The 24,642-nt window shown below is 37.0% G+C and overlaps 1 long non-coding RNA gene across 1 annotated transcript in view; it reads left to right on the forward strand.

Moving 5' to 3' along the window:
- LOC148044712 (uncharacterized) overlaps positions 1-24,642 on the forward strand; it is a 94,201-nt gene that overhangs the window by 22,323 nt on the left and 47,236 nt on the right. Inside the window, exons 2-3 of the long non-coding RNA XR_015697351.1 lie at positions 14,494-14,599; positions 16,141-16,229. This is a non-coding gene — a long non-coding RNA (uncharacterized LOC148044712). The remainder of the gene's footprint in view (positions 1-14,493; positions 14,600-16,140; positions 16,230-24,642) is intronic.

The raw sequence follows: 24,642 nt of genomic DNA on the forward strand, positions 1-24,642 counted from the left end.
ATCAACAACTTCAGCCCTTTGCTTCAGACTCTTCATTAAGCACTTTGACCTAGGACAAAGGGACTGAATTTTGAGAAAGTCATCACTAGGTGAGGGGTCCTGGGAACTTGGACTAGTACTGTTTGATGCTTATGGCTCAACTTCTCCTCATTTGAGGACATGTCCTTCAGCAACTGTAAACACAGAAGGGATACAGACAGGCTGGATGTAACACAGACTTCTATTTTTGCATCTCCATCCATCAGTTTGGATTGTCCAACCAGCTCTTTATCATGCCCCTACACAAACATGGTTGCCTATGACAACAATTATCAACTTGGAGAGAGATGGGTCCACTCTGGAACACATAAATTGATTAGTATGGCCCATACTGATCAGAAATCTGGTGTTTTACTTACTTACTAACTTATTTATTTAAGCTGTGGGTAGCAGACTAATCAACAAGCAATAATAGGTACAAATAAGCAACCAAACTAAAAATAATTAAAAAGCAATTTAAAACAGTTAAAACTTGATTTTCAGGAAAATACAGTCTATATAATAACTAACAATGCAGACAGGCTCCATGCCATCACTGGATCACCAAGGACAATGACAAAGCCATGTATTGTGAGTTTTCTGAATAGCCCACAAGGTTGAGGCCAGTCTAACCTCAGAATTAGACTGAAGTTCCTAAGGAGAGGTGCCATGGTAGAAAAGTCTTTCCTCCTGGATGTCATCAGATGATATACCTTGTTAGACAAGAACTGTAACATGCCTCTCTTGCCAATCTTGATGGGATGGATAGATGTAACCAGGCAGAGGCAGTCCTTCAAATAACCTGGTCCCATACTATGTAGGGTTTCATAGGTCATTACCACCACCTTGAATATAACCTTAGAGCAAACTGGCAACCACTGCAGCTTACAGGGCAGACATAAATGTATGCCAGTTGAAGAGCACATATCACTGCCTAGGCCAGTGCACTTTGCACCTGCAGTAGTTCCTGGATGCTCTTCAAGGGCATCACCATATACAGCACATTACAGTAATCCATTTGGGATATGACCTCCCAATCCATTTAATGGCAGAGCCTTGACCTAGTGACAAGATTGAAAAGTGCAAACCTAAATGCTGAGTATGCATGCAGCCACCCTGCCATATTGTATATCCCAAGGCAGGTGCTGATTATTTCATTGGCTCAATAGACTTGACAAAAACGTTGCCATCCAAGTAAGGGGAAAGGTTGCTTTTGTTTGGACAGATGTTATTCTAAAAATCCATGGATTTTATTTAGTCATATTCATTGTGATAATGCCTTCTTGGAATGCAGCTATTCACATAATTCATTATAGTCTCTCCAAACAATCTGTTGTCTCTCTTCAACCCTTTCTCACCTTCTTTTTTAAAAAACAAATGATTTCTCACCTCCCTAAACTGTGAAGCTGCAAACCACCTAATAGCACTGTTTGCTAGAGAAGGTCAACAGCAGAATAAATATTTGCTCCTCCTGTGTCTGTTTCAGAATTTCATAAGAATCAATATTTTCTTTCCTTCTTTTAATCTGAATCTGTAACCTCACACGGGAGTAGTGGTGGTGGTGGGGAGAAGAAGAGGATGATCTTGTTATTTTTGGACAATTTCCTTCTTTGTCTAATTGCGCACTGCTGTTGAAACATTGCTATTTATAAAGGGATATGCTTATAAATGTGATAACTTGCTTGAACTAGTATCCATAGGTACTTTCCAAAGTTCATCATTGATTAATGTCCCTGAGTGTTTCTGTGCTTCTGTGTGGTATGGAGTCAATGTATAGTTTTAAAAAAGGTCTTGCTAAAAATTTAATTATGTACATAATTATTTCTGTTTAAAATGAAAGAGGGGTAATCAGTAAATCTGTAAATGCAACCAGGTTTTTCTCAGATGAAGCCTTGGACTTCATCTCAAACCAGCACCATTTTTGCCTTCCAAAACTGAAAAGCAAATTCTTTTCCAAATTAAAATATATATATATCTGTGATTGCATTTTATTTCATTAATGACAAGTTGGCAATTCCATGTTCACTGTTAGTTTTCCAGACAAACCTTTGCCAACAACTAATTTCATATTTTAGCTGATTTATTAAGGAAAAATAACATTTTAATATAATTGATTCATAAATGTTAATAAATGTCTGCCTACTATCAGAGTTCAGCTAAGTGACATTTTGCAATATTAGAGGATAAACGATACAATGCACCCTTTAATAAGCAAAAGCTATCATTCACTGTCAGAAAGGCAATCTTTATTGTTTCTTCCATTGTACATTTACAGTATGTGGAAGTTTCAAATGTTCCTTGACATCACAAACAAACGATTATTATTTTTTCTGTTTCATCATTTCTCACCTATTAACAAAAGGTTTAGATAATCATTTTTTTTCCAAATAATTAACCAAAGCCTGTATTTTTATTATATTTTATTCATATATTTGGATTATCTCGATTCTTCAAGTATCCTGCAAAATATTTGCATATCTTGAAGCTACATTGCCTTTTTCTTGTCTTTACTTCTTTGGAGTAATATACAAATGATATTTTAAGGAAGAAAGCTTTACAGCATCAGCTATTGCCCTCTAACTTCTCTGTCCAGAAATGATTGACATGTGATATTCCCTCTAGATTTCAATGACACATTTTATGCTGATATTATATATGCTTTTCATTGTGACTAACTGCCAAATATACACAAGCAAAAGGACTGTGATAATGTAGATTGTGAGTCAGGGGGGAATGAAAGCAACGGGGAATTATTTCTTCACCGTATCTCTTTGGTTCATGCAACTCAGGCCATCATTTCTGTTTATCCTGTTTTGGAAACTCCCAGAAGGAGCCAGTACTGTCAAATTCATTTCTGAGATAAGAGACACCGTCAAACAAGTCCTTTTGTGTGGTTCCTTTTCCCATCAGCTGCACAGCAATAGTGCTGTATCTTACAAGATTGGAAAATAAATATGGCAGTGCAAATCAAGGTTCTGAATTCAGAAGTCATAGAATTATAGGGTTTCCAGGGACTGTTTAGGTCAACACCTCCTGCTCAGTGCAGGAATCCAAATTAAAGCACCCAGACAGATGGCTGTTTAGCAAAGCAGCTGTCCATGGGAAGAGATATGGGGGGGAGGGTGTGAAGAGGACCCATGTGGTAAATGCAACTGCAAACTGAAGATGTGTTCCTTTGCATGCACAATACAATTAATTGTTCATATTGATATATTGACTTACACAACATACACATAGATGCACATATGAAAGAGCAGGCTTTTGATTTACAGTTGCAGCTACCATTTGGTCTTTCTTGGACCCCCTGTGGCAGACATACCTATTGTTTAACATCCAAAGAAAGGGAGTCCAAGATTTTTCTGGTAATTGATTCCAAAGTCAAATTGCTTCAAAGTTTATTTAATTAATGATTAATTAAACATTACTATGAGTTTGTTAAAACAATATAAGGGCTTGGTAGGAACAGACCAATGTTCAAATGCTATATTTCCAAAGTGGTCAGCTAGATCCTGGAGGAAATCCACAGAAAGACATCTTCTGAAATGGGAGTCAAGATGATTCTGACATTGAATATATAACCCATATGCATAATTGCCATTGAGAGGCTTGTATGCGCTGGAAGGAGATTTTCCTCTGAGGTTTTATTATTTCTGATCAATACACACTTATCTCAGGGATTGGCATGGTTACATCCTAGAAATGTCATGCAGGAACAATGTTGTTAAAGCTAAACACCCAAATCAACATTATTCTCTGTAGAAAAATCTTCAGTGGGAATTGATTAAATCCCATTTTAGGTCCTATTTGGTCAATCACTTTCAGCTTTATCATATCTCAAAAATATTTTGGAAATTATTATAAGATTTATTGTGATCATCATTGAAGCTTTTCAAAGCACTTTAGTCCAACTAATATATATCAGTTATATTTATCATTGCATTTTTTTCTCATCCTTTTCTAACATTTTCTATCAGTATAATTTAAATGCCCAAATCTCTTGACGTTTTGATTCTTCAGCCCAATCCTTCTGGATTATTTTCAAGCCTACAAATTCAGCCATTACATTGATGAAGGCAATAAACCTCCCTCACTAGAGGACAGCAAGAGGCAGCTTTTGATGTTCTTTGACCTTCAGCCAACACCATTTCCTGCCTATCTGACTAGCTAGTGAAGCAGAAAATGACTATTATACAACAAATTTAGGGGCAGGGTTTGAAAAACACATTAGGTCACAACAGAATCTGGATAATTAGCCTTTTCCAGTGTGACGTGGTTGCTCAAGGGATTTTTATATTTATTCAGAAGTGGAGATTATAGAAAGCAACTACAAAATTTTCTTTTATTCACGATTCTTTTTCTTTTAAGTCTTGTCTTGCACTCCCTTCCCCTCATTGTTGTAAGCCGCCCTGAGTCCCCTCAGGGAAAAGGGCGGCATATAAATCCTCAATAAAATCCTAAAAAAAAAAAAAGCAATTTAATTAAATGCAATCACATTTTAAAAAAGGATTGTTAAAAAAAGTAAACACTACGTAAGATCATATAATTTTCGGCCTGAGTTGGTATAATTTTTTTAAAAAACCTGCCTTAAAAAGTGACATTTAGAAGCAATTATTTTTTAAAAAATTCTATTTCTGTGCCTCCCAAGTTCAATATATCTTGGGTAGGTTCACAATAGTTTGAAAAAATACAATGAAGATAATAAACAAGGTGGGAAATCCAAAGAACTAACATCAAGACATAGACATTATATCAAACTCATCTAGCAAGAGGTTCCATCCTCCTACACCAAGGTCTCCCTTAAAGATCAGGTCTTTAAGGTGATTTCTAATGCCATCAGGGTGGGAGCTGGGTGGCAGATCTCAGGGGGAACCTCATTCCAAAAGCCAATTAAACAGTGCAGAACATATTTGAATGACTATATTACGGTACAATTATTTTGGTACTTAATATAATGTTACGTAAGAGATTTTAATACTTTTCAAGATGATGATTACTCCTGTTTATTGTTATTGTAGGTCAAATGTGTATTTTTTGTACAGCTATGGATACTTGAGAGCCAGTTTGGTTAAAGCAGGGTTATGCAAAACACCAAAGCTGTGTGAATATCTGACTTATTCTGTATCTGGGGAAATCACAATTTGAATGTTTCTCCTGCCATAAAAATACTTCCCTCCAGGCTAATGAACTAGCTCATAAAATGGAAACATTTAATTCCATATTACCAATTACATGAGTTAGTTTAATATACATTATCATTTTTAAAGTGGAATAGCCTTGGAAACACACACACACACACATACACACACACATACACACACACACATACACACACACACACACACACACACACACAAATCACGAGTCTGATATTGGTATAGTCCAAAATATCCTCCACTCAGTCTACTATAACCTCATCTAACACATAATGAAAAGGAAGGAACAATATTGTCTTCTTTATCTTCAGAAACACTAATAGATAGATATATACCCATATGTTAGCATGGTAATCAAACAATGGGAACTCACTTTACAGTGTGTTCCAAGTCTTTTTACATTTAGTAAGACTTTTTTTTCATTTTTAAGTTGTTTCCTAAAAGGACATTTAGAATGGTGACTTCCTTCTGCATGAACTAAGGGAGAAAAATGTTATCACCCATGAAAGAAATGTCACTTATTGATGAAATACCACTTTTTCCCTATTTTCCCCCCTTCCCAACTGTAAATAACTTCTCAATGTGCAGTCTAAAATTTTAAAAAAACTTGTAGCACAATGACATTTACAGAGTCTGATAGTAAATTTGTTCTACTGTCTTCAAGATCCGTCACTGGATTATATGGAATAATTCAAAGCAAACTGAATTCAAACATCTATTTGACTCTGTGCCAATTCATGGCAAAGGTGAGGTTTAAATTAAGGGCTTCATAGTTTATTGCTTAGTAACAAATAAAGCAAGAATGAAGGAAACTGCTTTCATATGCCAAAATGAACAATATACAAGTGTTTTGATAGGATTACAATATAGTTTTTACTTAATTAAGCTATCATACGTAGAAAGTTTACAAGTTTAATGGCCTTCTACACCCTGAGGAAGAGGGCACAATGGTGTAATGGGTTAGAAGTTGCTGAGCTTGTCATCATCTTGAGCTCAAATCAGATGATTTGAGTTCAAGACCCTAGCACTTTGTAACAAGATAAACTCCCATTCCTGCACACCTAGCAGTTCAAAGCATGCAAATGCAAGTAGATAAATAGATACCACTTCAGTGGGAAGGTAACAGCATTTTGTGCACCATGGTGCAGAGCACCAGCCCCTAGAGCAGTGATGGGCAACCTTTTTGGCATGGTGTGTCAAAAATCGGCAAAAAATCGAGCAGAACTCGCGTTGTGTCACTTCAACAAAAACATAATTTTGCGCAATTTATAGTTTACACTACAAAAATGTATAATTGCAATATATAATTGTATTTAATAAACCAAAAACAAATTATTTAACATACCTGCTTAGTAAGTTCTTTGTTCATCAGTCGATTTCGTATGTTGCCCTTGATATTATTGAACTTGTTTGGGGTGCCGTGAACCAGGGCTGTGGAGTCGGCTGCTTCCAGCTCCACGTCCTCATCAACATGCCGCTCCAGCCCGCCCCTGCTATGAATATTCCTAATGACGCGAGGGCTGCTAATGGCGCTCACAGTTCCCGTTGGCACTCCGCTGTTCCCTGCTGTGGTGCGGTCATAACCGACAGTCCCAGTACAGGAGTAGACTCTCTGTGCCGGCCTGACTGGAGAGAGGCGCGCACTGTTCTAATCACTGTTCCCGCGCTCCTCTCCTGCGGGTCCTCTCTCGCCGCGCTGATGACGTGTGTGCGCACGGCACGCACGCCTTACCAGCAGCCCCTGCGCTCAGAAAGGGGCGGCGGCGATACAATAAGTGAGTGTGGGCGGGGGAGATCACACGTCCCGCCCCCCCCGTTCCTCCAGCACAGATTCTTCCATCCTCGGCGGCCGTGCAGGAGCTGAGGATGAATCGCATGAAATCCTGTGCGTGTCACCCCAAATGGCTACGCGTGTAAGCACTGACACGCGTGTCATAGGTTCGCCATCACTGCCCTAGAGTCAGACTCAACTGACAGAGAAACCTTTATCATTACCTTGGTAGTCTGAAGAACACCCTCTAAATCATTTTTTTCCTTTCTCCTTCATTTCATCAAATAAATGAAAAATACAATGCTTAATTTAAAAGGCATTTCTGAAGACATTGTATTTTATTTCGCACATCTTTCAATTTTTGCACTACACTATTTACTTATCATAATTCCATACCATGGACAGCTCACCAGCAACAATGCCCAGAAAGACGGACAATGTATAGAATAGAATAACAGAGTTGAAAGGGACCTTAGAGGTCTTCTAAACCCAATCTCCTGCTTAGGCAGGAAACCCTACACCACTTCAGACAAATGGTTATCTAATGTATTCTTTAAAACTTCCAGTGTCGGAGCATTTACAACTTCTAGAGCAGTGGTGGGTTCTGGATCCCGTTGCAACCGGTACGGTGCAACATGGCCCGGTGTCCACCACATGAATGCACACAGCATGCTCGCACATGCACAGAGCATGCACATGAGTACTTACCATCTGCAACGCTCCGCAACACCTACACAACGCCTCCGCAACACCTCTGCAACACCTTCACAGCCCCTCTGCAATGCTCCAGCTGCTCGGCGGAGTGTCATGCAGGTGCCGTATGCTCTGTGTGTGTGTTCGGAAGTCCCAAAGAGCTCAAATACAGGTAAGGACAGCAGGCAGGCGGGTGGGCACTCCGGAGCACCGCACCGGAACGCTACCCGGTGCTCCCGGCAGGCACCAGTACACTCATATCGGGGCATACCGTTCATAATCCATCACTGTTCTAGAGGCAAGTTGTTCCACTAATTAATTGTTCTAACTGTCAGGAAATTTCTAAGTTGCTTCTCTCCTTGATTAGTTTCCACCCATTGCTTCCTATCCTGCCTTTGGGTGCTTTGTAGTTTCCAAAATTTATGCCACTTTTTGCACAGTATCCCTTGCCAAAGGAATTCCTAAAATAAATCTATAAAGGAATTCCTAAAATAAGTCTACCTAAAATACTTGAGCATAAGTATAGTAAGTATTTTTACTATATGCTTATATGTATATGTTGTATTCTTGCTATCCGTATGGAACTGTTTTGTCACTACTTTCTTTCAGCATCCTTTTAAAAATTACAATCAATCTACAAACCTGACATATGTTTCCATCCACATATTGAACAAGTTCAGTTGTAGGTATCTTGTTGTGAACAGCCAATATGACCTGCCTTATAGGTAGGCAAATATTTATTGTTTCAGCAGTACGTGCTTATAATTGGTTTTCATCCCTGTGTTGAAGATGTGATTGAAAGAAGCTTGTTTATCCTCAAAAACCTATGTGATACTTTGGAATAAAATTAATCTACACTAACATTTCAAGAATACCCGAAAGAAGAAATTAGGGTTAAGGATAGATCACCATGGAGAACAATTTGCAATATGGCCACAAGCAGTTCAACATGATTTGAGGAAACATAACCAATCAGTGACTCTGACACTCTCACACACACCCAGTTAACCAGGTTTCAAGAAGAAGGCTACGGAGTATCTTTATATGTTTTAAAGATAAATTCCTTTAAAAGATGCTGCCATTACTGTCAGCTCTGATATGTAAAGGTACAGAACAAATATTCTGCATATTGTGTTCTTTTGTGAAGCTTACAGTGATAGAGCCAATATAAAGCACATAATATCATGACAACATTGTTTTTGGTGTGCCTAATACTAATAGATTGGATATACAAATTGCTAGAAAGTACTACTGTTGCTCCAAAGGGGCCAGTATGAATCCTAGTCATATTACATACAGATCTATCACATTGAAAGTTCACTAATCTATTGCTTCCTTCACTGACAATGCCAACAGAAGCTTCAAGATAACAGAAATGAAAGATTTTATGATGAGCAGGGAAAAAAATAGTAAAAAGGGAACTGTCAGAGCTCCTATAGATAGAATATTGATACTGATGTGATCAGATTAGTATAACTCAGTCTTGGCGCTACATAGAAACTGGGGGGAAATGATCAAACATTGCATCATCCAAATTCTGTGTTTCAATAATATTAATGAAAATGACAAAATCACTAAAAAGCTTCTATTTCTTTTGAAAAAAAGTTATTTCAGTTTCCTTGGGATTCCTTTAGCTTTGCATATTTCTCCTTCCTCTTCCTCTTTTTAAACTTTTTTAAAATGCATGTATGTTTTTGGTGTACAACTTCCAGTTTATTGCATGCAGACAAGCTTTTAAGAGATAATTCTCTATAATGCCTGATATATACAGTGTGTGTGTGTGTGTGTGATAGAGAGTCTTGTTTCATCTATTAAATGAACGTAAGACAATATATATAGAACAATATACATATAGCCCTCTTGCATTGTGTGTGTGTGTGTTTTCGTAGATTTTCATGGGTGTAGGTATGCTGGTCTTTCTCCATGTAAGATTGAGATTGTCTTGGCAACGTTTCTGCGAGGTCTCACTTGGGCTCAAAACCCAGCCTGAAGATGGCGAGTGAAACCTCGCCAAAACGTTGCCAAGACAATCTCAATCTTACATGGGAAAAGACCTGAATACAACAAGAGCAGTGTGTGTATGTATGTATGTATGTATGTATGTATGTATGTATGTATGTGTGTGTGTGTGTTTGTATGTATGTATGTATGTATGTATGTATGTGCAGAAAGTTAATTTTTCATTCAGTATTTACATGAAAACATGTTAGATATTAGAATCCTTTCAAATAATCATCCAATGCAAATTACTGAATATTGTTTTAAACAAACTGGAAAATACAATAAATAGCAGCTGTATGTATTTAGTTGGCTAGTTGTGTCTATTTCTATCAAGCAATCATATAGCCCACTCCTATCAATATTTCTTAAGCATTCTGTTACATGTTAGAAGAATAATTGCAACAGCTAACCACAATGCCTGTAAAAATATATGAAATTTAAAAGGAAGTAGAATTTTGTTCAAAAAATAATCCATCCAATATTTAGTAACACGAATTCTAGAGATTAATGTGTGAGACAGTTAAGCATACATTCTCTTTCTGCTGTTTTTGACCTTTAAACCCTACACGGGTTAACAACAAGCAGACTTTGCCAACAGATTTTCTTCACTACCTGTTAAGAAGTTCCTGAGAATTAGCCAATAATTTCCACTTTAGAAAGCTAAGCAGGATATAATCCCACAAAGATACTATAGTTTTTAGTTTTTACTATAGTGTTACTCTATATTGGGTTTGATTGTCATTAGCTGGATTGGGTAGTGCCAGATGGGTAAGTAAATGTTCCCCTCAAGTGATTTCTGCACATATCAGTGTCACATAAAGCTAAATCATTATTGTGATACAGATGAATTACTTTTGATATATCTAGGCCATGTCCTTTAGTCCTATAGATTCTCTAGCCTCAAATTGAAAAGCTGGGGTTGTCATGAGGTTAGTGAGAACCAAGCATGCTTAATAGCCATGGAATATTGACTGACTGATGGATCGGAGGTTGAAACATATTGAGAAGGATGATATAGTTGACTATGTGGGATATTGAATAGGAGCATTTTATGTACTTTAAGCAATTTTTTATCCAGTGGAAGATTGGAAACAAAATTACACCTCAAAAGTTGCTTCACAAAATGGCATCACATTATTCAATATTTATTAAACTTGCTCATATAACTTGGAAGGTAATATACACAAACAAAGTAGCTTTTTAAAACTAGAAATAGAAGATCCTGAAATGAAATGTATACTTTAGCTATTAATATATTTTTCTTCTCATTGAATCAAAGAAAAGGTTGAGTACAGCGTTTATTTTTATCCAGTAACATGGTCCTTCAGGGACACTTGACCATGATTGCATCATTTTCAGTGTCAACGTTGATAACAAACTGATTGGAGTTTTTTTTATATTGTCTTTTTTCCAGTCACTCTGAGTACTCCCTGGATACCCTACACTGGTAATTCAAACTGATGGGCTCACCACATTACTTCATGTGGCTTCCACTGTAGCACATTAGCCCCAGGAATTAACATTTTAATTGCCTTTTAACTATTTATTAATGTGAAAAAAGGATCACTGCAAAAAAGCACCAATGAAAAAAATCCCAGACTGCCATCCCCAGTTCATATCTACATCTCATTCTCTTTAGCAAGACAAATAACAGCCAGTTGCAAGACAAACATTGTCTTATGCTGGGATCAAAATTTTGTTTTTTCAAACACCTATGAAATCTGTCCAAGAAATCAGAGAGTCCTTTTTAAGGGGGGAAGCTAGTATTTTCCCCCTATCCCCCAAAAGAGCTTCAATTTTTTAAGCAGAGTTTGGACCTGAATTTTCTAGCAAACATTTAAGTTGCCACAATCAGAAATCTTAATGACTAGTTATTATTACATTAGAAGTAAAAAATAGTAAATAAAAGTCTAAGCAAAATAATCTGATTGCATATTGTTAGAAATCCTCTCTTTTCTTTACCTATCACTTTCAAATATAGGGTTAATATTAATACATTCCACACTAGATAGATGAAACACATTATTTAATCCACTGAATATTTCCAATTTTAATAGTAGAATGCCATGGATTGAGCAACTGGAACTGGGGTAAAAAACTTGTGTGTGTAGCATTTTCAGTTTGTCATGTCCCTTTCAGAAGTGTTATGAAACCAAAGAAAATGGCTGTTACTGGCCTTAGGCTTCAGGGTATTTTGTAAAGTATACATACATAAAACAATTATTTGACATTTGGTGCACGGTGAGGTTTATTGCAAACTCAAACAAATGACCAATATAAATGATTCAATAAAGAATTGTAATCTGCTCGTATGAAATCATGATGACTTTGAAGAACGATTTACTTTGGACCCATAAAAGGAAGATTAATTGAGACAGGAAATCTCATTTATCAAAATAAATGTGTGCTGCAACTCCTCGCTATTCATATTTCCAAATTAGATTTCCAGAAATATTCCAGCTGTTTGTTTTCATACTGACCAAAATGCAATCAAAACAATTCTCCTATTTCAGATCATTCAGTTCTTTATGTGAGCCTTTTTCAACATGCTCTCCAGGTATATTTGGATTACTGTACAAAATTTACAATCAATATTCATATTACATAGGAGTTTGGGATAGGATGCCCAACAGATCTTGAAGTCATGAAATTAGAAAAAGCTGACTCTTATCTTCAGCACTTTATAGTACATGTGATTATTTTAATTAAACTTTGTCCTGCCATCCTGGTTTACCAAGCACAGATAGATTTCTACATGTATTCAAATATATGTTAGTACTTTACAATCTGATGTAGTAAGGTACCTAATTCATTAACTTCTTTTTATAGCTTAATACAGTGAGCATAATCTTCAGGCTTGAAAGTTACCTAACATGCAGCTCAGTGCAATAAGTTTATGGAGATTCTCAGTCATCCAGGTCATGGTTGTCTCAAAGGTGCTTTTTTCAAGAGGCAACTGGACTTTCTTGTTTTTTTCTTTGGAAGATGTTTCGCTTCTCACCCAAGAAGCTTCTTCAGCTCTGACAGAATGATGGGGGATGGTATAATGGAATACGAACTGTATGCAAGGAATATAAATCCTCCATTCCCCACTATCCTATCAGAGCTGAAGAAGCTTCTTGGATGAGAAGTGAAACATCTTCAAAAGAAAAAACAGCTGTCCAGTTGCCTCCTAAAAAAAGAAGAAGAAGCACCTTTGGGACAGCTCAGTGCAATGAATCTCTTCACTTTATAGCTTCCTACATGAATGCTCAAATAATAAACCTCTGAAGTGAGTTCCACATACACACATATGTGCAGTTGCTGAAGAACCCTGGTCTTCCTCATATATCTTCATCAGAGGAAATATGGAAGTGACTAAGAGATCGATATCTTCTGGGCATCAAGCAATGACATTCCTATTTTAGACATTTTAATATTTGATTTTGATTTTAAATGCAAGCTTTCCAGTGGGATGGTGGTTTTTAGTCATTTTTATCATAATTCCCTTTGCTATTAACTGATGTATGCTATTGTTTTAGTCAAATATTTGGTAGTTTTAACCATCTTTGCAAGAAAAGTTGCAAAAATGTGATAGATAGATAGATAGATAGATAGATAGATAGATAGATAGATAGATAGATAGATAGATAGATAGATAGACAGACAGACAGACAGACAGACAGACAGACAGACCTGTTCTTCAGTTGAAAAATAGTTATTATTTAGATTCTAGGTCCAGAAACTAGATTTTACAGGTGTTGATGGAATGCTTGTTATTCTGTAATTTGGTTAGCTCTATATTTACTGATCTGTACCAGTTACAGGAAGTTTTCCAACCTCCAGTTATATGGAAACCATGAAAAATAATACTTAATTATCATCAATATTCATTTATAACAGTTTTTTCAGTAATAGATCAAATATGTGTCAGAAGCCACATAAAACATACAGTGGGTAGAGATACAGTTTTAATTCTTTTCCAGTAGAATATTCTATTCACTATTTGAGATTCACCTTCATGAGGATGAAAATCATTGTTAGGTTAACTGCTGCTTTTTAAAAAGTATTTGAAAATATTTGTGAAAATCAATATCTATGAAAGTTAACTGACGTTCAAGATACTAAAAACATTTAGGTAAATATATTAATTTTTAATGTCTTTTTAAGATAACATGTCCAAAAATAAAAACAATGTGTTAAAGTTTTTGTTGTTTGTATAAATTTGCCCCTAAGTTTCTAATTTTTAATCTTTTAGAAGTTGGGATCTACCTATGAATCACTCAAAGTCTTACATTATTGAATATACTGATAAATCATAAATATTTGGACACTTTTTCTTAAGGATTCCCAAAGGTGCTTTACACAAAAAGTGAATGGACTTTCTTTTTCTTGGAAAATGTTTCAAGTTCTGTTGGCACTGGAAGTTGAACGTGCTGTTCAAATTGGAAAATAGTTCAAGTTCAGTTCAAATTGAAGAAGTTTCTTAGGTGAGAAGCGAAATACTTTCAAGGAAAAAAAAACTAAGAAAATACAGACCTGAATCGTCTCCCCAATTACTGAATGGCAAAAATGGGGATTACTGAATTTTAAATTCTGGATTTTAATCCCTATTACTGAATACAAGAAGAGTATAACATAGTTATGCTTCTGCGGAAGCCACAAGGTTATGGCTGAATGTGCACAGTCCAAGACTTAACAAAAGGAAGTCAAACACTTGTTCAAATTCTGTTTGTTGAATTAAAATGCACCAATCAGTTTGCTGGGTATCAGATATTCCCCCAGGCCTCTTTATTCTTCTCTTTATCACTGTACATTCTATTTGATGAATAGAGAAGTGTTTTGTAGTCATAAATTTTTCATTTTATTTTTAAACAGACCTGCTGTCATTTGAAATGCTCCCTGGTGAGAAAGGTGATTGTTAACTCCACTGTGCAAAAAAGACGCTGAAACGCAGGAGGTGGAACTGGATTTTAGATGGAAGGTAATTATACACAATAATTTTACAGTGCCGGTTGGAAGAGAGGACGGCTTTTTGAAAGCTCATGCTGCCATTCTGCGCAAGGAGGCAGTAAAGGGGGGAGTATAGTAAATAGCCTCAATTAAGAGCATGCTTTCTCCCAAGATATTACTTGGCATGCTGCTTGTTGGCCTCTCCAAATATAAGGGCCATGCCTATTTTATTTTTCATTGGCATATGTCAGTCAGACAGCAGTGTATTAAACAGACCAGGCTGAAGTACAGACATATAACACCTAAGGCAGGCACGCAGATTGGCAGACCCCGGAAATCTTAGTGGCAATCATAAGACTCCCCCAATTGTGCCACAACTGGGATTGGACCCAATACAAGAGAGATGTTGTTTAATTTCTACAAAATGTATATCACAAAACAATCCTCAGATAATTAGCAATTCCAAAACTTCAAAAAATAGCATGCACAATTACTTATGGGAATTGGATTAACTAGGTAAAATAGTCCCATAATAGTGTATAAGTCAGTGTTGGCAAACCTTTTCCCCAACTGAGTGCTGAAATGGGAGTGTGCGTGCACGCTCATGAGCGCTGGCATCCTGGTCTTCCAGTTTCTGGCACACATGCATGCATGAAGACCAGCTGGCCAGTGCACATATGCACACCGGAAACCGGAAGAGCAACCAGTCAGTGCACATGCGTGGGCTGGTAAGATGATCTTCCGGTGGTCTTTGCACGTGTATGCATGCCAGAAACCAGAAGACCAGGTAGTCAGTGCACGTATGCATGCTAGAAACCAGAAGAGCAGTCACCCAGCCCACACATCCACACCAGGCAACTGCTCTTCCTATTTCTGGTGCTCCCGTGCACACGAAGACCAGCTGGCCAGCATGCCACAATCCAGAAGAGCAATGGGCGATGACTCGCATACCCAGAACAATGGCTCTGCATGGGTATAGGTCTATATTATATTTCAGACTATTTAAATTCATAGACTAATCAATTCAAATTTCTTCAATCAGATATTCACCTTCATTTTAAAGCATCCTGAGGGTAATTAAATGCTTTAATTAATTAAAGTAACTGTCACATTATGTCAGGAGGCAGTTGAATTCCTTTTCTACCACAGTCTGGTCAGGCCAGCTTCCATAACTGCTCTGTTCAACATCTCATATATTTTCTTTCTCAAACAGAAGAGAAAAGGGTCGTTACAAGGTCATCCAACCAATACCACGAAGTCACTTGGAGTTCCTCCAATGTTTGTCCCTACAGGCTGAACATCCTTCTGCTACAACTCTTTCCCAAATACATGGCATCTAAGTAGCGACAAACCTAGAAGCAATTCCATGTTTGTATGGATGAACAGAATTAGAATGTACACAATGGTGTAAAAGAAGGCTTACAGATTGCCATGTTCTAAAATATATCAAATTTGATTATTAGCTTATTCGGAGTTAATTACAAAGAAATGAGAACAACTAAAATTTGGATGAATGGAAAAGATGACTTGATGCTTCCCTTTCTAATATCCTTCTTCCTGTATGTTTTGCAGTTATCTTGCTGAGTCAAGGAATAGCAAGACTTCATTGTGAATACAGTTTCTTCTCTAGCAACTGGCTGCAAATTCTCAACCAGCAGAAGGTTAGGCCTGATGGGAGCATTGGAGGGATTCACTGTGCAAATACTTACTCTGAAACACTGAGTTCACTTAAGAGCCTGCTATTTGTTTATTGTCCCTGATTCCCTTCACTAATTAAATTAATAGTTTATCTGGGATGTGAGTTATATGTCAGTAATATCTACAAGATCACAAGTTGGAGTGGAGGGGAATATTAAGTAAATTTACAGAAACTATTAGCAATATCATTGGACTGGAAAATCAGAAACTGATTGAATTAAACCTTAAGAACAACACAGTAGAGTTGAAGAATTAAGAGTTGCGTTACAGTTCATGGCTGTGAATCTAAACTGGTTTTTTTAAAGTACAGTGTTAAGCAATGTAGAATGTCTACCAGCAACATAGTAGTAATTGCAAATACATCTATGTACACCAATATGAAAAATACATTTTTTTGTTATTCAATCAATTATAATCCAGAAACATAAAAAACAGTGTGTTAAGAACTGAGATTCAACACAACAAAAAAACTATGTATAGCATGAGTAATTTAGAAAATCATCATCATAAACAACATTTTTGGGTATCAATTGGCTGTGAATGCCTTGGGAAATGATTATGGGTTTATTCTCAATGTAAGCATAGTGTTCGCTGGAACTAATACCAGGGTAAACAAAATAATAAAAACCATTAAGAAAGGGATAAATTTGCTTTGACATAATAGCTTTATATATTTCAGTGATGTGCACAGTGTTACTTATACAGAAATTGTAGCAGTCAAAGGTATAAAGGTAAAGATTTTCCCCGTCCAGTCATGTTTGATTCTAGGAGGCAATGCTCAACTCTGTTTCTTAGCAGAGGGAGCCAACATTGTCTAAAGATGGTCATGCAGCCAGCATGACTATATGCTGAGTGCATGGGAGGCAGTTTCTTTCCCACTAAAGTGGTACTTATTTATCTACTCACATTTGCATGCTTTCGAATTGCTAGTTTGGCAGGAGTTGGGGCGAGTAAAGGGAACTCACCCCATCTCATGGTGCTTCGAGTCTCAAACCTGGGTTGTCAGCTTTACAGTTGAGAAGCTCAGTGTATTTAAGTGCTGAGTTGTTAAACCACTGAGTTATCATACCCCCTTAGTCAAAGATATTGACTAAGCAGAAAGCAGAAAAAGTACATCTTCCAAATCCCAATATGATAAAATGTTTGGTTCATTTTAGTTTATGCAGGGGAAAAAGAGGAGCAAAGAGAAATGGAATAAGTATCAATAAGTATCACTGCACCTTTCAGATATTTTGCATCTGAAATGTTCACAATCTAATAGCCATTGATCATTATGGCATGGCTACATAAAATGTCTTTGGACAACTCTTTCAGCCAGGAAATGGAGATGAGCATCGTGCCCTAGATTCGATCATGACTAGACAGGAAAACCTTCACCTTTCACCTTTTATATGATTAAATATTATTTCCTTTGAAATTCTACGTATTTGATTATTTTAAAAAAGGTAAAGGTTCCCCTCGAACATATGTGCTAGTTGTTCCCAACTTTAGAGGACGGTGCTCATCTCTGTTTCTTAGACGAAGAGCCAGCGGTGTCCAAAGACATCTCCGTGGTCATTTGGCCAGTATGACTAAACGCTGAAAGCACACGGAACGCTGTTACCATCCCACCAAATGTGGTCCCTATTTTTCTACTTGCATTTTTTAGTGCTTTTGAACTGCTAGGTTGGGAGAAGCTGGGACAAGTAACGGGAGCTCACTCCATTACACTAAAGATTCAAACCACCGAACTGCCGACCTTTCTGATCGACAAGTTCAGCGTCTTAGCCACTGAACCACCACGTCCCATTATTTAATATTTAATACCATCATGTAAATCAGATGGTGGCTCACAGAGGAAGGATGTATCAGAGAGGGAGAAGTGGTGTCAGATGTAGGTAATCCTGGAACGAATCAGAAAACTTGTGGGAGTTCTTAAGAGCCACCTATAAATTCAAGCAGTGAGAGAACAACTTTGCAAGCTGGCAGTAATCCTTTTTTAAACACAGTAGTTAAGGCAGATTTTGCAGGGTCTCTATCTAGTAGAGTTATAGCTAGGCTCTTTCTAAAACAAGCCTGTGACATGAACAAAACCATTGTTAACCTTTCTCAAAGAGCCTCCAGATACTGAGCTGATTAACAACCGACAGTGACCTTTCTGGACCACAAGAAGATAAGCCAGAATCAGTGCTTCTGTTGGCTGCTGATAGCAGCAATTCCCCAAACAGGGCATTTGGCATCTGAGAGGGTGAAACAGGCAAGATTTCCGATGCTGCTGCTGCTGCTTTTTTTTTAAAAGGAGGGGCAGCTGGGGACAGAGCTACATTTAAAGCAGAAAAGAGAGAGATGTTCCTGACCTGTCATTAGTTCTACATTCAAACTCTTCCTTTTTGAGACTGTGCTCAAATTATAGCTTTAACCTGTGTGACAACCCTCTTAACGATAACGTAGCTTGGCTGAAAAAGTGGTCTGATTTGCACAATAGCATGCCAGGATTTTTAACCATAGTTTACCAACTAAGCTATCATCCCACAAAACCCCACACTTCAAAAGGAAAAGTTCTTTCTGTCTTACAATGTGAGATGCTTCCTGTTTATACAGTAACACTGTTCCTAAAATTAAGTCGGTGGAAAATACATGAAAAATATCTGGAGTTTATTAGTCCCTAATAAAAGCTAATCTGCTTTTCTGCAATTCCCTTTCCCTCACGTATTATCCCTAATCACAAGCATAATGGAGGTTCCATTTGAGCCTCCAGCTGCATCTCCTTTGCCATTATTCACAAAGCTGTAATTTTCCTTGTAATAAACAATTTTCCCTTGCTCTTTTCAGCATTGATCTTGCCTGGACAATGTAAATCTTATTTTAAAAAAATAGTGTTGCACATTAATAGACGGAACCTCAGATCCAATAATGAAAATAAAATTGGAAGCTCAGGACTGGTCATGAAAATAGCAACCTGAGCTCTTAACCAAAACATTAGACTACATTAGAACAGAATCACGGAATTGCTAGATTTCTTTGTTCTCTTTCAGAAGCAGTCTTTGAAACATGATTACATTCATTTGCAGCTATGTGTTGACATTTTATTTTCCTTCACAAAGCAAGATTTGAAATTGTCCATTGTTCTTCCTATCATTAGCCTGCTTTAGCACAGCAATATGTATTGTTCAGTAGTACAGTATCCACATGGCTGCAAGATTGCAGCAGCAAGGGGCAGAAGGACAGTTTGACCACCACGGATTGGCAAAAAGCAGCTTTGTTAATGTAGTAACAGGATTCTCTCTTCTAGAGTCTCAAACGGAGTTGAGACTCTTTCCCAATACTTTTCTGCAGAAATTCTGTTCCAATTGCATTTTCATATCATTTGCTCTCAGCTTTGGTAACAGTTTTTTCAGTTAGTCATCCATTCAGTAGACAACAACCTCTTCCTCATGCTAATTAATCAGAACTAGATGCTTTCACCCAACTTGCTAAATAACAAGCTCTGGTTTACAAATTATGTTCACAGAACATATTAAGCCAAAACCAAACTAAATACATTATAGTTTAGTAAGTTCAAAGTGTAAATCAAATAATATGGTAAGCACAATAAAATGTCATTTTACAATAAATAAGGTTTTTTTTTCATTGATGGGGAAAGTATATCTCGTAAAAATTATGTAAATATTTCTAAACTCAAAAAGTCTTTGGGCATTAATCCTGCCATTTCAATTTGTTCTCACTTACACTGATACAGAAATGAAAGCATAGTCTTCATCATTATTGCTGGTCTGAAGCATTCATCAGTCTAAAAATCCAACCTGCTAGTTGGATTCAGAAAAATCATATCCTGCAAATTAATTATTAGGTTTTGCGCCTAACCTGTTCTTCTTGCTGATGGAAATTATGTCAAAAGTAATAATTGGACATTGTTAACCCTTAGTGATCATTCAACATTAGCATTGTAAAAGTGACTTATGGCTATTCTCATACCTATGACTGTGGCAGCAACCCCATGCTTACATGAACAAAATTCAGATGCTTCCACCAAAGAGCACAACCTATCTGATCTAGTATTTTCACTAGATATAACTTGCAATGATTCACCACATCTGGATTGCATTCATTCAGAATTTTGCCCACATTTTCCCAAAACATAGTATTACTGGATTTCCATTATTGCCATTCACTAGAATGTGGCATGCTCCCCCAATCTATGGGTTCATATACATACGTACGTACATACATACATATGATGGAAGCAGTTAGCTTCCTCCCATAATTGGGGCTTACCAGGGGTTGTGACACTAAATATATACATACATACATACATACATACATACATACATACATACATACATACATACATACATACAACTATGTTCATGCCTCTAATTCAGACATGCATTTTAGCCTTTCATGTATTTTATTAAACCTATTCTGCCTTCCAGGTAGGTGAGATTCTCTGTGCGCATTTGTGCAAACAGGGAGAGCACTGTGGTGAAGATCAGCAGCCATTAGGTAAATCGTAACTGAGGACATTCTCCCTGAAGCAGAGTAATGAGAGATCAGCCACTTGTGCTCTAGAGAGCTGGTCCTTGTGAGGACTCTGCAGGAATTGAGTTTATTGCAGTTGATCATGGGTTGAGCAAGTTGGGACCCAAGGAATGATCATCCTATTCAAATTTGCTTGCAGCCTTTGTAAAATATTGATTTGCAAATTCCTCCCTTTCATAAGCACCTTTGGAGATAGTTAATTTACAATTTAAGAAAGATATTTTACTGGCAGGAAAAAGTAAATATTCCACAAAAAGACACAAGACAAACTATTGAAGGTTTTCTTTGACTTAATGGACAATTTGAAGCTTGTTGATGAATGGAGATATAAAAGTGGTGACTCAAATAATATACTTATTTTTCTAAAAGGCATAGATGTTTTTCAAGAATAGGCATGATTTAGATCTCCAGGACTTTAGCTACTAATGTTCATAAAGTAGAAACATTACCAAAAACTTTCACAGATCACAACACAGTATCTTTAACTTTTAAATGAAATGGAGACCGAATGAGATATTGTAGAAGGAAATGGTAGAAGAGAATTGCAAAAAGAACATAGAATGTTTTTTGAGAATAATCTTAATAAAGGAACAGAAGTAAGAATCGTTTGGGATTCAAAGAAAGCTTTTGTAACATGATACAATGTAATAGTGAATTAAATAGAAAAGGCAAGAGAAAATACAAGTGATTTTGGATGAGATATAAAAAAGAAAAAGAGTTTTTAAAAAAATCCACTGAGAAGACATCTCTTAGCCACCAAATTAAGCTTCTATGGAGACAAATATCTATGTTAATGGTGAGAGAGATGGACTTTGATAATTTGAATTGGGTTTTATTGTCTAAAGTTCTGGAGTTATGAAACTTGGGAATGCTATGAAATGTTTTAAGGTCAATTTACATATCATAGAAAGCTTAAATAATTGTTAAGAATTAACAAAAATATGTGAGATTCAAATGGTCAAGATGCCCACTATCTCCACCCTTATTCATTTCAGTTCTTGAGGTACTGAATAGAGACATAAAAAAAGATGAGAGAATCATGGGAGTCAACTTTTAAAAAGAAACTTGTCAGTTAAGGGCATTTATTGATGACCTACTAGTATGTATACTGTGGAATTCAACATGTGCCAAAGTGATCGTATACAATGGTTCATGGAATTAAGTTCTTTAAAAATCCAGGGATCACCAGTTTATGAATACATTGATATAGACTGATACCTGCCTAAGACTATGGTCTTATGTGGAATGTTCAGATTTGGAAATCTTATATTTTTTTATCAACAATATCTGCTTTAGGACTGTTAACAATACAGTGAAAATATGGGATATAAAATTATTGATCCTAACTAAATACAAGTGCAAAAGTTCCACAAATTATTTTCCCAAAGCTTGCTCAAGAGAAAAAAAAATTATAATCTGTGTTGGACAGTTTCCATAATTCCTAGCCTACATAAACTAGGAATTCTGAGGGTTGTAGCTCCTGAACAGTTGGAGAACACCAGGCTGGAAATGGCCACAATATAAATTGATAGCGTTCAACATAGCATTCTTCCAAAGCATTGGAAAAATGCCCAATTTACACTTTACAAATTATTTGCAAGTAAAGCACAGATATGAATACCAGTCATATAAAGATTTAAAATATTTAGTGGCCTTTTCCTAAAACTATATCATACTTGCTCTGCACAGTAAAATTCAACTCAAATTGGCAAATGTTTTAATTTTATTTTTTTTGCTAAATTAGTTTTCATTGGCCTAGGCCCATGACAGTGAACCTATGGCATGCACGCCAGAGGTGGCATACTGAGCTCGCTCTGTGGGCACACACACCATTGTCATCTGCTTTTCTGGTTTCCAGCGCACACATGCACACCAGCCAGCTGGTCTTCGTGTGCACCAGAGTACTGGAAACCCAAAGATCAGCTGGCCGGCACCCATGCACGTACCGGAAACCCAAAGAGCAGGTGGCCGGATTGTGCATGTGCACTGGCCACTTGGTCTTCGGGTTTCCAGCACTCCAGCAAATGCCAAGAACAGCTGGCTGGCATGCATGTGTGTGCTGGAAACCCAAAGACCAGGTGGCTGGTGCTCATGTGCGCATCTTCTGGTTTGGACATCAAACCAGTCCTGAAAAGATTCTAGCCTTTAGGGCATTAAATTGTGGAAGCTGATTTAACTGATAGTTACAGCTCTGGAGACAATACATTTCTATGAGCAAGATAAAATGATAGCAATCATGCCAAGATTTATATAACAGTAATATAACTTGTATCTTCTTTTGTCAACAAGTTAAATAGCATAGAAAAAAAATTCCTCCTTGACCTGACAGGGAAGGCTGCTAACCTCACAGACAGACGACTTGATTGTCTTTGAAGGGTATGCAGAAGCTTCAGCTGGCCCAAAATGCAGCAGCATAAGCAGATACATATGTTATAGTTGTAAGTTGGCATAGCTACCTAACATCTCTTCCCAGTACAGCTGAAGGCATTGGTTGTTATCTACAAAGTTCTACTTGGAATAAGGCCCAGCTATTTAAAAAAAAATGTTGTTGTCCCACGGTTTTGCCCTGCCCGAAAATATCTGACTGGGTTGGCATGCTCTGGATGTCATCTCTCAAGCAATGACAGTTTATAGAAAGCAAGAGGTGGTCCTTCTGTCTCAGAATGTGTGCTACAATAGCATTGGTTCTGCTCCAATTCTTCTTCCCTTCAAATAAGCTTTGATCACCTAACTTTTTCCTCAGGCTATAGACTTGGTCAGTGTGTGTGTGTGTGTGTGTGTGTGTGTGTGTGTGTGTGTGTGTGTCCATCCATCCGTCCACTATGAAACAAGTCTTGAATATTGACAGCCTACATTAGCTCTCCCACTTGTAAAATGTTGCTGTTGATCTTATTTAGTGTTCTATTTTAGTGCATTGCACTATGTTGTCATTTTTTAATTTGCATGCCACCTAGAGTTGATGATGAGTTGAATGGTCCTTAAATAAACAAGTAAGCAGTTATTTATAGTTCCCAAACATTAAATCTGTATTCACACATAATACTTATTCAAACATAATACTATGCAATGTTCTTTAACCAGGAATTGCTGAATAAGCCTAATCCACCTAAACCTAAACCCTGATAGATCAAATCATATTTCATGCTAAACTAAAAAATGTCATCACATGAATTATCAGACAGCATAAATAACTGAATCTAAATCAAATCTATTCCACAAAGTTTCATTAACACAATTTGTTTATTCTATTGCTATTATGTTCTGATGTCAGGAAACCCCCTGGCTTCAGTATTTGCAGCAAAGATGTATTGGGTCAAAAAATCCCTCTAAATAAATTCAGATTTGTGACAAGGGATCTGTATGTGTGTGTGTGTGTGTGTGTGTGTATGTGTGTGTGTGCACATATACACATACATACATTACTGTAATTTGCATCTTACCTCTTTTTCCAGTGTTCCTCCATGTTGGAAAGTGAATGACTGAATTTCTGTCAGACATTTTCACTGGCCATACATGATCTACTTTGTCATCTAGTTTTCATTGGATTTTTGCTTTTTCAAACCTGAGAGGCATTTTGTCTTTGTAGGGGATGTGTAACTGTCACTAATATGCAGGGAAAACCTGTGGTGAACCATCAACGGGAAGAACCAACAGTATTTGAAAGCTTCGTTAGCTGGCCTTTGTTCTGACTCAGTGCAGTCAGGCAGGCAAATAATGCCTTGAGTGTTATCAGCCATGTGCAGGCTCAGTTGCCTAGCAACTCAAATTGGTCTACATGTCTAGATTTCTGGGAGGGATGGGGAGAAAAATACTTATAATTTTCTTCAATTTAGCTGCCACACAATAATTTATTCCTAG

Source organism: Thamnophis sirtalis, unplaced genomic scaffold (assembly GCF_051295495.1).
Source record: "Thamnophis sirtalis isolate CommonGarterSnake01/CBP01778 unplaced genomic scaffold, rThaSir2_p1.2 scaffold_7, whole genome shotgun sequence".
Lineage (NCBI taxonomy): Eukaryota > Metazoa > Chordata > Lepidosauria > Squamata > Natricidae > Thamnophis > Thamnophis sirtalis.